This window comes from Crocodylus siamensis, chromosome 12, assembly GCF_052110815.1.
Source record: "Crocodylus siamensis isolate JL-2025a chromosome 12, ASM5211081v1, whole genome shotgun sequence".
In the NCBI taxonomy this organism is placed as follows: Eukaryota; Metazoa; Chordata; order Crocodylia; family Crocodylidae; genus Crocodylus; species Crocodylus siamensis.
Window position 1 is genome coordinate 40,356,277 of NC_143406.1, and position 15,449 is coordinate 40,371,725.

Here is a 15,449-nt window from a genome sequence, read left to right on the forward strand (position 1 = left end):
CTGGCTGGTATCGTTCGGGCTCACAGCACTGAGCAGGCTGGCTGCCATCGCACTGATCACAACATTCAAAGTCCTGCGCACCGGCCATTTCACAGTGTCAAAGGTACTCAGTAAGGAAGGGAACTAGTGAGGGAAGGAAATTTGCTTGTATCCTTTCCAAAAAGCTGGGTATAACATTTATGAAGGAGCTACTGGGTTCTGTCATCTGCAGGCAGATCTGAGCCTAATGCATTTCTCTTGGATCAGATCTCAGGAGCGGCCCTGTGCACTGTAGCACTGGGGGGGGCGTGAAATTCTGGTCATCTTGAAACCAAAGGCAAAACTACCCTGGAGATCTCAGCTGAAATCTGATATTTCCCAAGTAGCTGAGAGCAGCAGGATTCAGGGGATCCACAACCTCTTGCTACAACAGAGTGACAATAAATGTTTTATGGGCCCAGAGAAGATGCCAGATCAGAGCCTCCTTAATTGGGCCGCATGCAACAAGTAGGATTTGCCTCTTTTTGCAAGTCTGTTTATAACAACAGAATAAACTTGGTCCTTTCATAATGATATTTTCCCATTCTCACTTTACTGTGTTATTAACTCAACTGGGCCCACTCCAAGTACCTGCCAGTCCCACAGATTGGAAAAGTTCAAAGGCACATCGAGACTTTGCTGCCTATCTCTAATTACTACTTTATGCTCTAATCAATATGTTGGGGCCTATTAAAAAATGGAGCTGGGCCATTGCTTTACAGTTGCTGCATTTTAAATGCCAAAAAGCACTTACAGTATGTTTTTCTGGTCTAATTAATCTAATTTTAGACGAGCCTCTTTCCCCACGAACACAGACCATTACAAAAAGGGTTTAGAGCCTCAAAAAGTGGAAGTTACAGCCTCCAGCACCAACAAACAAGAAGCCTTACAGTTTTTCCTCTGCATGAAACACCTAACTGATCACTATAGCCAAAAGCAAATTATAAGCCAGGCATCATCACAGGAAATCACTTTCACATATACATGGCTATTTATGTGTACAGTAAGTACTCTAATGTGGTAGCACTTACCCACTAGGTACAGGCATTCATTCCCACTTTCATTTTTGCAAGGCAAACCCCGACGTTAGTGCTGAGCAAATATTATTTAAATATATTTTTAACTATCATTTAGTTATGTGTTATGCCTTAAAGACATTCCTAAGGGGACAAATCATCTGGAACGCATATAAAATGAAGCAGCAAAATTGAGAAAAATGAGAGTTAACACCAATGTGAAAAGACTCAGACACTTAGCACTAAGACAGGCCTAAAACAGATCTGTATAAAAACCCCCATTAATGCTAGATAGGAGCTAAACAGGCTACAAAGGTAGAGGCAGACTGTATGCTACCTTAAACTCTTTAAAGCAGAAATTCTGGGAGCCAGCAGGAAAGCAGAAGGAGCAGACAGTAATAAAGCCACTTCGGTATGGCAACCAAAAGCAAAACAGTAAATCCAAACAATGAGATGAATGAAGCTTATTAGAGAACAAGGTTCCCCGAACGTGGCAAGTTGAGAGGTGTCTACAGAACGTAAAAAATGCCACAAACAGGGCGCGTCTACATTTAGCCCAATAGCGATGTAGCGATGCACTACCTCACTCTACAGTGATGTAGCAACCACGTGTGTCTACACGTAATCACCAGCTATATCGCCATAACAATGCACTCCCAGGGTATAGTGCACCACTATGGCGTCATAGCAGCAAAATTTAACTGTGTGTCACGTGCTTTACGCCATGCTTTAGGTGCCATAGCAACGTTGCCATACAGTGATGTGTAGACACACCCATAGAGATGAACCTTCCTGTTCCAAATGGCCTAAAAGCGCGACAATGGGAACCATCCTGGAAATACTGCAAATGAAAATAGATTTTTTTATTTAAGACCTTTAAGAAGCTGGCCAAATATTCCAAAGGTAGCCCAAAATTCATCACCCATGCTCATGAGTACATATATTTTCATGTATAAATGGGAAGAGGCTGAAGGGTCTCCACTGCACCATGTTTGTTTCCTCTCTCTGGGTGTCTTAAGGGATCGGCGTGGTCCATGGTTGAGTTCTGTACTTGTCTTTGGCAAAGTCACTTGAATTCTCTATGCCTCGTTTTTCCCCATCACTATAATGGTGGAAAGTTGCTCCCTCTTTCTTTCTGAGTGCCTTGAGATCTACAGAAAAAGAAAAAAAAAATGCTAGAACAGCCAAGGGCCAGATGTTTTGTGAAAATGGACTCATCGGTTTTACTGGATGTCCTTTCCCTTGAGTCTCCAACAGTATTTCACCACGACGGTGGTGAGTGCAACACCATGTCATAGGGCATTTGTTCATCTTTATTATTATTATATACTTGGTTTAATAATAGAAACCATTACCCATCTAAATCCCTTTCATCCTTATTATAAAAGGGGAAACTATCTTAATGCAGTGAAGTAACGCGTACAAACCAACTGACTGGTCAAGAGCTATGCTTCCCATGAGACAAAAGTGGCAATGACTCTATATGGTATATAACTGGCTCTGGGAGTCTTAAAGTTAGAAACAGTCTCTCTCTTAGGACCCTGAAGTCTTGTCCAATTTAAATGGGAATGTTTTGGTATTAGATGCGGTTTCCAAACACACGTACAGCCTTGAATTTTTCAAATGCCAAGAAGAATGAATTACCCACAAGTCCCCCATGAGTTGGTTTCAGTTAAAACCCACCATTGTACCTCCAGATACTTTTTCATTCTTCACAGGCCTGCCGGTGTTGTAAATCCAGCTCTGGTTGTCATATATTTCTCTCTTCATTTGTTTCATTAGAACCACCCTGGAGAAAGAGAAAAAGAGCAAGTGGACAGGGATTTTATAACATAGGGTGTGTTTACATGTGATATTCATGCAATACAATACACTCCAGCACAGTTTGCGCCGTAGCTGATTGCTCCTGGGTACAGCATTCACACGTGCAAGCAGGGGCACCGCATGTTGAGCTGGGACAGCCAGCCCTGGCTGGCAGGGGGCCCTGACGGTCAGCCTGCCAGCCTGGATCTGCTCCTCTCCAGCTCAGTGTGCTGCAGAAGGGCTGGCTGGGGAATGAGGATGCTGCAAGGCAGGGCTAGCCAGCAGGCAGCCTTGTGCCCCAACCAGCTCCGCCACTGTCTGCACATGCATTTCACCGCATGTAACTACTCCACTATAGGATAGTACTTTTATCGGGAAGTACTGTCCTGCAGCAGAGTTAAATTAGTTTACTGTGACCTAATAGCACCTCATGTGTAGACAGTGATGCTTAATGTGAAGCTAATTAATCGGCTCTGCCATAAATCACCTTGTGTAGATGTACCTATAATGACTCACCAGATCCCTCCCTGGTTTTTTTCTATGTTTTATCAGTTCCTGCTAGATCCACCATAGGCCAACCTGTTTTTCAACCCAATCAAATGTCTAAAAAAATCAATATGAGCCCTCCTTGCTATTCAGGGGACCACTGAATATATATTCCAAGCTGCTTCAAAGAGCTCTGAGCCAACTACCCTCTGACATAAGGCTATCTTTACCCAATTAAGGGATTCAGCACAAAAAAGAACAAGCAATGATACTAGTCACACTCTACCAATGAGGATCATTCTCAAATAGGAAGCACATTGGTAGAGGTTGAGAGAGGGAAATGTTAGATCAGCACATTTATATCCCAACCCCTGCCCACTTCTTGTAATGATCTCCTCTTGAATAAGAAGACTCTAATTTCTTTTGATACCAGTTATTCTCCCGACCAACCTTCTGGTGGACTTTTCACTCATATTTATCTAGCTCAACAATGTATCCAAAAACAGCACGGACCACTGGTCTGGATTTAACCCAAAATGACACTAGTACTGACACAATGACTTACTAACAAATTCAGCCTCTATAGGTCTTACTCCAGTTTCAGATGTGATCTTCTACAGCTGCATTACATATCCAAACTCTGCATATCACACTCAAGCCTCTGATAAGGAAACAGCTGCTTACACAACTAAGCCTATTGCATTTGGTTGTATCTAGTGCACTTTGACAGTTTGGCTCAGATGAGTTCTCCACAGGCTTGACACACTTGGTGTGGTATGTAAGCTCCCTTCTGTGTCCCAAAATAGTGCAGATTTCATTATGGCTGTAGGAGAAGAAAAAGGCCTTTTATAATAGAGTTAACTGGGTACAATTCAGCTTTACTGTTGATTAACATTGACAGTCTTTGTACACCTACAGCCCATTTGGTACATTGAAATAAGACTGTTGTTTCTGAATGGCACTGGGCAGCCTTCTGCCCAGTATCATAGATGTTCATGGGCATCATCTTTTATATTTATCTTATTTAGTAGCTAATATCGAAGAAGCCATGAGGACACCTCATCCCATGTCTATAAAGTCCTGTGAAAGTGTAAGGCTCAATATAAATGTTTAACTGTATGTGGCAGGCTTGCCAACAGCAGCCCAGTTTGTCAGGTCAGAAGGGCTCCAAGCGACTGGCGGGGCATTCCCACCAATCAGGTGATGGCAGGGGAGAGGTTGGCCCTGCCCCTACTCAGAGGCGAGGCAAAGAGCTGGACCTGAGAGTGGACTAGCCCCCTCTCTCTCCAATTGGTCCATTTGCAATCTGGGGGCAGAGCCCCCAGAGGGAATGAAAAAGGCAGCGTGCCCGGCACACGGGCAGTTGCGACGAGGGATGGAGAAGAGGGTGAAGAAAAGCAGGCAGAGATGGCCAGCGGGGCGGAGCTGTTGCCCTGAAGAGCCCAGAGGAGAGTCGTCGAATGAGGAGTGACAAGCAGCCACGTCACCTAGCCCCACCACAAAGGAGCACGGCGAGTGATGCACGGCCAGTGCACGGAGGGTCAGAGAGGGCTCGAGACACTGGGAGCTGCACAAGGCATCTCAGGTCTCCCAACTCCTGGCGCGAGGCCAGGCAGTCGGTGCACAGGCAGTACACAAAGGGTCTGGGAATGGACCGGGATCCCGGAGCTGCTCAGGGCGGCTTGGGTCTCTGATCCCTGGCATGAGGTTGGGAACACAGTGCACAGAGGGCCTGGGAGCAGACCAAGACCGAGACAAAGGGTCTGGGAACAGACCGGGATCCCGGTGCTGCACAAGGCAGCTCGGGTCTCCAACCCCTGGCATGAGGCCGGATATGTGGCATAGAAGGGTCATTGGTGCACAGGTCCTAGAGAGGGCCCAGGCCTGAAAGAGCCATGAGCAGCTGGAGACTTCCCTGCTGAGGGAGGAAATGCCTTGCTCGGGGAAACCAGTGCAGCTTCATCGAGCCCAGAGAGTTGTGAGTTTGCCCTGGGAAGAGGGGTTCTCCCCCTCCCCCCGTCAGTTGGGGCTAGCAGCCAGAAGGGAAAGGACTCCAGAGGGTCTTAAAGGTTCCCCTTCATGGGCTATTCAAGTTGCGTAGCAGGAAGCCTGAAGGGACCCTGGGGCTCTTTTCCTCTCCTTATCTTTGGGGCATTGCCACTGCCCCAGGACAACAAGGGCTGTTCTTCTGTTCCTTTTAGAAATCTAGCCTTTTCATCTGATATTTCTGTGCCTCATATTTTATGAACCCTGATCCTCATGTTTTGTGAACTTGTGCCTCACATTTTGAAGGTTAGTATTTCACTAGAGTATAAGACTACATGATGTTTACTGAGACCTTTGCTTCCCTGATCCCGCACCTCCAGCCTGAGTATTTGCCTAGAGTTGTATATATATTGCACATAGTTTCCATGGGTTTTTTTATCTCTTCCTGTATATGAATAAATTTGTATATAGTTAAAGTCTTAAGATGTGTCCTGGCTTTACTCTACAGGGGAAGGAAGAAACTGCGTGGAGTAGGCCATTTCATGCCACACCACACCTGCCCTGCTAACATTCCCTTCAATTGGAGAGGGGCGTATATATTTGGGTACTACCTGGGCTACATGTAATAATAGTAATAATTAAATCTGATGCTCTTTGCTGACTTTTTCAGGGGAAGAACTCTATGAAGTTACTTCAAGATTTTTTCAAATACAAGACACTTTGTAAGAAAGAAGCTTTAGACTTGGTAACATTTTCATGAGACACGAGCGACAATCAGAGAACAGAAACTTCACACTGCCATGCAATATTGCTTCCAAAGCAGACCAATACTTTTTTTTTCTTCTTTTTTTTTTGCTATCTAACCTTTAGGATACTAACTTGACTATTAAAAATCACCACCTCGTTATATAGCTCCTAGGAAACACTTTGGGGACAAAATGTTAGATGTTAAGTATAGACTAGTGGTTTCAATTAGGTGTTTTGATGACATTGAACAAGTCATGTCTCCCTGGTCAATACTTCAGTTTGTATGTGAATGAAAATAGCACCAAGTGGAGGAAGTACCATTTTGTCTACATTGCCCATTCAATGAGTATGTCTATATCTACATGAGACTAATCCACTGTGCAATGAAACATCACTAGGTAACCGTGTACAGCAGCTACTGTGCATTAAAATAGGTGAATATGTGGTTTTCTACTACCAGTAAATACAGGTAGTAGATTTATTACACATAAGCTGATGCACAGCAGCGCACGGTTACATAGCTAACTGGGAGCAAAATTGCTTTCAGTCAGCCCAGGCAGCAGGGGGCAGAAGAACTATCTCCTTCCCTGGATAGCTGCCTCCAATCAAAAGACTGGAGCCAGGGCTGGGACATTTCCCTATATGAGGAAGCCCTCTCTAGTAGGGATGGGAACTGTGGATAAAAGGATAGCTTAGTTGCCATATCCATTTGCTACTCAGTCAAAATGCTCTACTTGCTAATAGAGAAACCAGTTATGACTCTGCTTTTGTGATATAGCCTCTTGATCTTTGGACACTGAATTGAGACCACTAAGTCATTTCATAAAGCCATCAAACGTAGCCCAGGTCAATGGGTTTACCTTTTCTGTCTTAATTGAGGTAAAGGGTCCCATACTCATTGACCTTGGGAATCACTCCATTCTCTCTTCAGGAATTTATGTTCCCTCCTTCTGGTTACTGGAACAGGACTATACTGTCAAGGAACAGTCTTCAGTGATCTAATAGGTCATTCCTATCTTTAATTTTTATCATTCAAAATAGAAACACATTCTTTCCCATTCTATCATTTGAAAGTTCCCATTGTGAGCAAAATAAAATGAAGTCTACTAACCTTTCGTTTTCTTGGCAATTTTTTTCCTCTCATGGTTATTTAAGGAAATTAGATGTGACAACCCCAGACAATTAAAGTCTTTAAGAAAGGTCAAAAATCTCCCAAAAATAGAGAAAGTGAAATGCCTCCAAAAGTTTGCCAAAACTCTTCCAGTATGCTTCTTGGGAGGGGGAGGGAGATGGGGGCCTGTGTTCCTCTGCCCCATACCACCAAACAAAACAATAATAACCCAGAAATCTCTGTCACAGCATACTCGCACACACCAGAAGGATGAGCTTCCTCATTTGAGAATTCATCTGAGTCATGTCTGCATTTCAGTAGTAGAAAGAAAGAAACACTTTTGTTCTACTGTTAATTCCTTGATTAGTCTGAGCAAATTTTTTAGATAAAGAGATAGTGTACCACAGCAGACATTACCACATCCTATTTATGTTGTTGTAGTTGCCACACTCAAGACATCCAAGATGGGATTTTCAAAGGCATTAAATGGAGTCGGGCATTATCATAAGTCAGTGGATTTGGGGTACCTAATTTCCGTAGCCTAAGGGGTGCAGTGACAGCGCAGTTAAGACCTCTTCCTATAGCTCCATAAATGGGAATTCAAGCCTCTCTCTTGACTTATGTCAAAGGCTGCCTTCAGTTGACTGAGGCACAAATGGGTACCTGGCCCTTTGAGCTGGGAGTCAAAGGAAGTAGCATGTCTTAACCGCACAAGCCTTGATGGGCTGCTAGACTCAGGTGGACCTTTGACCTTAGGCGCCTTTGAAAATCCCAGCATAAAAACATTGTTCTTGAACTCTTTGAAATGTACATCAGTGAATTCAGCTTGCCCTGGAGCAGGCTGCCTAGTGCACTAACTTCTCCAGTTCAAATGATGATATTAATTTTCCCTTTTCCAGCAGAACAAATGACAACTGCCTGCACTCTGTATGGGTGAAATTCAACCCTGTGCAAGGGGCCACCTCAGGGCTTCTGGGCCATTTACATCCCATTTAACCCTTATTTTGAGAGCTTAAGTGGGGCTTAATAGAACGGGAAGAATGTCTGTGTCCTTTTGCTATTGCATCTCTTACTGCAGGCAAAATCAGTCTGTCTCATGTCTTGTGGGCTGTCCACATACTCCTTTGTATTTGTTCTTTGCTTCAGTCTCGAGTAATTCCAAGGGCACAGATCATCATCAGAAGAAAATGAAGAAGAGGTCTCCCCACCTGGGTTTTCTGGGTGAAGGTCTTTTAAATGTCAGCTGCCTAAAACCAAAGGGTTTGTGTGTCAGGGCACCTCCATGGGGAAGAAGCCTGTTGTGTTTGCAGTACCAAGTGGGGATGCAGTGATCTGAGCATGCAGCAATCTGGTGACATTTACTTTGTCCCATTGCTAACTTGTAGTTACACTCCAAGCAAAATGAAAATCATCTAAAGTGAGGATGTTCCAACAGTGGCTTTCCGCGCATCGGTGGCTCCCGCCTCTGGGCTCAGTTGCCAGGTAATGTTCTGATGACACAAATATGGCCATTGCCACCTAAATAAAGTGGCACTTTGGATTAAAAAACATGGATGGATCTATTAATGCAGACTGGCAGACTAAACCTATGTCTGTTCCAGCAGCTGAATAAGGTCAGTAACTATCACATGTTGCCACAAACTGGAGGCATTAGTAATTTTGAAAGTCCCAGGACTTTTCTAAACTGATGAAGGATTCTCAACACCAGCTTTTTCTTTTAGTCTTGAGTGATACAAGTCAGTCTGTAACCATTATGTATCTGTTTATGATCATCGCTAGTTATCATTTATATTGTGGAACCCCATATGACTCCTCAAGGCTAGGGACAGAAATTACACATGAAAGCGATGAGAAACTGGTTCCAACCTGTAACACAACAGAAGTTCAGTGCACATAAACAGCTTTCAAAATGGCCGAAATTGGTTTAAGATAAACCTGGATGGATGTAGTACAAGACTTAACTGATTTAGATTAAATCAGTTTATTGAACTTCTGTCCCAGTTCCCCTCCAGGCTCAAATTAACTTACACTCCTCCACCATCCCAGAATGCTTTGCATCTTCCCCACAAATCCCTCCCCTCACAGGGTGGGTGGACTAGCCTTGGCCCAAAATATCCGCTCCAGCCAAGCAGGGAGGCATGCTGTAGCACCCCCAGCTTCTGGCCTGAGCCAAAAGTGAACGTTCCTTTCCAAAATCAAAAGTGAATGTTCATTTGCTTATCAGTTCTATCTGTGCAATTTAAACTAGCCTGCAAAGATTGTATCAATTCAGCCTTGAGCTTTTTGACTGTCTGCACTTAGCCCAAATGATCATGGATGTATTCTTTCTAGGCATTCTATAAACACGGAATTAGAGATGTTTCCTGCCCCAAAGTGCTGACAGTTGAGAGGGTAGGAAAAGGGGAGCCTTATTGTTCTGTGGATGAACTAACTCTCAGTTTAGTCTGAAACTGCTACAATTTTATTGTCTTAACAAGGACCATTTGTTATATGGCTACTAAGTTTGAGTTTTCCATTATGAAGGCAAGTAAATGGCAACACTTAGATGTCTACCTACCTAATGGCAACCACAGTATTGTTTCTGTATTGAACCTGGATGTGCAGAGGCCACTTTTTTTTTGTTTAATGGGGCTGTAAATGGTTAATTCTTTTCTGGCACTTCATTCAATGGCGACATGATTCTACCGCTAGGGACTGAGGGACAGTGGACAAGACACCTCCACTTATACAATGGCAGGGTTGAGCATTCCTGTTACCATGCAGGATGAAGTTGCTAATACTTATTTATCATTTGTGTGCGTCTCACACACCTTAAGATCTTTGCTGCTCCTAAAGTTATTGCCAATCCTGCTCGCTGTGATGTGGCTATTGTGGTTTTGAAATCTCTCTGCTCCTCTATTCCCAAAAGGCATTCTGTATCATGTGACCGGCATGACCTCAGATGGGTTCTTTGGTGGACAATTCTGTTGCCTACAGCATCTATTTTCTTTTTGATTATACTGTCCTTCCAGCCAGGTCTGGATCCTTAAAAATAGGCATAGAACAAGAACACGGTTCAATTCTTTTGCCAATAACCTCATCTGAAGATGAATCTTGCTGAAGAAAATATTTACCACTAAGCTTTTATTTCACTCTCTGCCAAAACATTTTGGAAGTTCTACCTGCTCATTAAGAACTTAGGAATGGAAAGCTTATTGATGCTTTAGGCTGCTGTGATAGGTGCTTAAGCCATGGATAAAGTACAAGGCTAGTCTAGCTAGTTTATTACCACTTTCAACTGTAGAAACAGACTACTTCATTTCCTGATTCTTTCATACTCCAGTATGTCATACCCCTGGTTAAAGGACCTGGTTCTACTCCCGGTGAAATCAATGGAGGTTTAAACATTGAGAGGAATTGGGGCACCACTGGGCCTAGAGTATGTCACAGAAACTTTTGAAAAATAAGCTTTTTGTTTTGCATAAAACTCTGGAAATTTCAACTTAATATAGTTCTATCTGCTGTAGCTAATGCAAAAATGAGAAAAGGCCAAGAAAATATTTCAAAGAAAGGAGACCCATGGGAAAATATACATACCGTATATTAGGCAAAAGATAACAAAAAGTGGCATAAAGTGGAAAATGATAAATATAGATCTGTGGTTCTCAGCCTTTACTGCACCGTGACCCCATGTTACAAGAGAGAAAAATTTGGGACTTTATCCATGTAGTTGTAAAAAAGAGGGAGGGTGGCCATGACCTACTCCCTCGGGATTGCAGACTTCAGCTTGAGAACTCACACTATCAGTTATGACTCACAGCCATAGGATGTGGTAGAACCACTTGGACATTTTAAAGCACAGCCAAGCAATAATGAAATGGCCTTATTGGTCTCCCGCCTAAGTAACTCCCTAATCAAAACCATAATTGACAATCTAGTCTACAATGGCTGTTGCTAAAAAGTTTCTGAGATACTCACAGGAATTAAGAGCCGAGCACAAAATGTTCAAAAGTAACTAAGTGGGATTTTCAATGAGGCCTAAGGCAATTAGGAGTGTAAGTCTCATGGAAAATATGACCTGTCATTGAGGATGACCATGAAACTCTCCGTTAAGAGTAGCTCGAGTTTCAGTCAATTCAATGTATGCTCCTGAGTTACAGCATCACTTTGAACAATGGCATTTAGGCATCGAAATCATTTAGCTGCTTAATAAAAAAAAATTCTTTAGCCTCCTAAATCATGTAGGTGCTTTTGAAACTTCTACCCCAAAATTATGTCCTACTTCCTTTCCTGTGCTTTGTCGTGGTCTTGGTAGCAGAGCAGAGGAACGTATCCATTCACTGTGCCGTCTTCACAGCCTCCTTTCTGTTTGAGAAAGTAGCTTGAAAAATCTAGCAGCTTAAACTGGCTCTTCCCCAGATGTGACCCTTGCTGCTGTTGGCCTGTTGATAGATGAGGAGATTGATTTAGTCGCCGGCATAACTATTAATGTGTTTATAGGAACTTGTATCCCTTGACCAAACGTTGAACTCAGTGGGAAATTCGCCTGCTGTGTTTTGTTTAAAATGTGAATCAAGCACTTGTTGCCAACGCATATTCTTCTTTGTCAATCATATCACTTAGGCTCCTGTCTGTGAAGCCACTTGTCGATTGGCAGAGCTGTAGCAATGATGACTTCTTGGTTTTCTCTTTCTGACTTTGGATTTGGTCCAGAGAAATGAGCATAGATCTATCTGTGGAGTGTCAATGGCACTAGCATTCCTCTTTGACCACCTCAGCTGAGGGGAAGATGACTGTGAAACTCCCAGCAATGTAGCTCAGATTTCGTTCCAGTTCTTGCCTATATAGCACGCACGCTCCTCGGTTTCTCGCTGTGTACGTGGGGGATTGCAAGTTAGGCAGCTAATAGGAATGCAGCTGGGCAGATTTGTAAGGATTTTCTCTGTGGCAGCATTCGTATCCCAAAATGCAAGCAGGGTTTACACCAGCTCTCCTAGCAAGACCTTATTAAAGCTTCTAGATGAATATAAAAAGCCTCCAAGAAAAGCAATCAACTGCCTAATGAAACAGCAGTAGTACTAGAGCTGTGCTTCTCAATTCCTTTTTAGGCTCTAACCCAATGTACAGGCTCAGGGCCCAACTTCTGGTAACTCATGACAGCTCGCAGTTCCAGGTTAGTCAGGGCCCATTGGCAGGGATTGAATTTCTGTGGGGCCTGTGACCCCACTCATAAGCATGGCAGCCCCAAATGGGGTTGCAATGCTGAGTGGGGAATCGGTGCATGAGAAACTGATTTTACAGTAATAGCACAGAACCAGTGATAAGTTCATCACTCAGGACACTGTGGCTCTCAATCGAATGTTCTTCCTTTCCTAAAAGAAGACTTCTTGCCACCAGCAAAAAATTTCCCCGCCCCCCTTCCCCCTGCACAACCTTTTGAGCAAGTCCCAAGGCTTCCAGAGTTAGACAAAGTGGGACTGTCACAGAGGGGGAAATGAATGCAATGCTGCATCCTGAAATGACCTCTGCAGAAGCCAGGATAGAACTCATTCACAACTTTTCTCAGCCTTGAAGGTCATCTGTAGCCCTGTATATCAGCAAAACTCTCACGGAAACAGATTTATAGGGGGAAGAAAGTCCACTGCAAATGATGTTCCTTTGTAAAGACTCACAGCGCAACCTTTACTCACATGAGCAGGTTACTTCCATGGCTAACCCCCCAGAAGCCAATGAGACTGTCTTCATGTAATGGTAGTGTAACCTGTCTTTGCTTCGGTTCACCATATAAGACTAAATGACAGTGAATCACACACAAATGGGAAATGAAACAGCCACAGAGAAAAGCTCATCGTCATACCAGGCAGCCATTCCCCCCCGCCCACACCCACACAAGAAACAAAAAGGACTTTCATAAGCGTGCTCATTTTTTTTATCTGAGTCAGACAGCCGAACGCAGAGCAAATTTTCACAGTCTGTGCAGACTTGGGTGGGCTCCGGCTCCCCTGAAAGAGGGAAATGTTTATTGATGAACAGGACCTTAAAGGCATCTCTAAGTGGTGTTTGAATGAATGTCATTTGGGGATGGCTGGTGAGAGATTCAATGAGTTATCACTCAGGACTGGTGAGAAGCAGAACAGTTCCTCTCCCCAGAACCTGCCGCTTTCAGACCAGGCATATGGTTTTTGTTAGTGTGTTGCCTTTTAGAGCAGCCTGTGTGTAATTTCTTTTTGCTTTTTCTCCTGTGCAGTAGCACATCCTGGAAGAAGCATCCCACAGACACATCATACCTAGCCATCTTAACAAGAAGCCAGACTGTGATCATGTTAGCTTCTGTAGCACATTTCCTCCAGCAACAGCTCAAGCGATTGCAACAGAGTTCACCGACAGTCTCTGGATGACTGTAGGCTTTGACCTTTCAAGCCAGGTTGGCAACCATTAGCCTGCAGGACTTCATTCAGTTCACAAGATCAGCTTCTCAGCAGCAGTTTGATGGTAGGGTGCAGAGCAGCCAGGTTGGGAGCGTGGCACTGGGAAGGGAAACGGCAGCCCGCCTTCTGAATAAGCTGAGCTAATTTGGCCTGCTGCTCCTCAAACGTCACCAACCCTTGCTTCAAACCTTAAGTGGTTTAGGAGCTCCCAGATGGACAGACTGCCTTTCTCGCTGTGCCACACTGCTGCAATTGAGATCAACAGAGGTGCTCAAGCTGGAGATGTCTTAGGATAGACAGAAGGGGCTGATGCCATGGTGTTCTCTGTGAGGACCTCTGCTTTGGAAATTACTCCAGCCTTCTGGCCAAAAATAGCCCAAATATGATTAATTCTGTGGCCCATTTGCAGGCTTATCTTTTTTCCCCAGACTGTAAAACAGAGGGTAGGTGGTTTATAGCAATAGAGAATTGCTTGAGGGTGTCTGAATTTTCAGGTTGTTCATGGGGTATTTCAGATTGCACTAAAGCAATTAACTATGGATTTCTAAGCTCAGTTAAGGCCCTGATGGCACCATTAACCATACTTATTATGAGCAGAGCAATCACAACCTAGCCTAAATACACATCTATATACAGAAAGTGCTTATTCTGCCTTCTTATAGCCAAAAGCCATGTTTGGTGATGCTAGGCTATGCTGAGCTAACTTCTCTTTTCAGCTTCATTACTGCCATCTCATTGATTTTAACAGACTTCCATTGATGTAACTGAAAAGAGAAATACTGGTAATCGGACTGGCAGAATAGCTTACAACTCACTGATGTTCCTTTTTGGCCTAAGTGGTTAGCAGAAACTCTCCTCAAAAGATAGGGACACCTTTATGTAATACAACTTTATCAACATTTTCATTCTCTAGAATCTATTCAGAGACTTTTTATCTCCAACTTAAAATTATCCCACACAATTTTTACAGAATTTTGTAACTACCCATTTGGAGAGCATTATTTGTATTTTGGTAGGCCCTTCAGATACCAAGCACGGCTGTGGATCCATTTTTAATTTGCACTGTAGAAACACTTTGTAAAAGAGAGTTCTTGACCTAAAGAGACAAGACGGGCAAAGAACAGGAGAAGTATCATGATTCCCATTTTACACCTGGGAAACAAAGGCAGAGTTATTAAGTGGCTTGCTCAAGGTCAAGCAAGGACTCTGCAGCAAAGTTGGGATCTTTGGACTCCTAGTCCAGACCCTAACTCAGACAACCATCCTTCCTCTATGCAGTTTCCATGCTCACATTATTGGCTCAGCACCACCAATTAATCACTCAGACATTGTTTAAAATCATGAACGTTATTAAAACATTTCTAGTCTCCAGACCTAAATACAATAATGTGCTACATTTCACATTACTGGTCCTGTGCCATTTCAACAAACCTTCCTGACAACACTGGGGACTGCTGGAGGAACTGTGGTTATACCATGCCATCAAGTCTCAAAGTGCAGTATCCATTGCAATCAATGATAGAGCTTGACAATTCTTCTAATTCCCTTACACTCGGGGTCAGAAGCAAATATAAATAAGTGATGGCTGTCACTCCTGTTGATTTTCTGTTATTTTGTTGTATCCATCCATTTGCAATGTGCATTTGCACTACAAAATGTCTCCAAATTCTGTGCTCCTGCAGGGAGGGACTTTCTGGTGAATGTATATTATTCGCATCAGTAAAATTCCCATGTGCACTAATTCATGGAACTGACTGAGATAAAAGGAGGTTTACTGTTGGGGAAAGGAAATGCCATCAGCATCTGACAGGCATTGTACTTAATAGCTTTCCTAGCATGCAGCTCTCTTGCCGTTAGGCGATAGTGGCTTCAGTA

The 15,449-nt window shown here is 43.5% G+C and overlaps 1 long non-coding RNA gene across 1 annotated transcript in view; it reads right to left on the reverse strand.

Moving 5' to 3' along the window:
- Positions 1-1,888: 1,888 nt before the first annotated feature.
- LOC149854982 (uncharacterized) overlaps positions 1,889-15,449 on the reverse strand; it is a 40,817-nt gene continuing 27,256 nt past the window's right edge. The window contains exons 2-3 of the long non-coding RNA XR_016438795.1: positions 2,718-2,823; positions 1,889-2,185 (exon numbers count right to left, since the gene is read on the reverse strand). This is a non-coding gene — a long non-coding RNA (uncharacterized LOC149854982). The remainder of the gene's footprint in view (positions 2,186-2,717; positions 2,824-15,449) is intronic.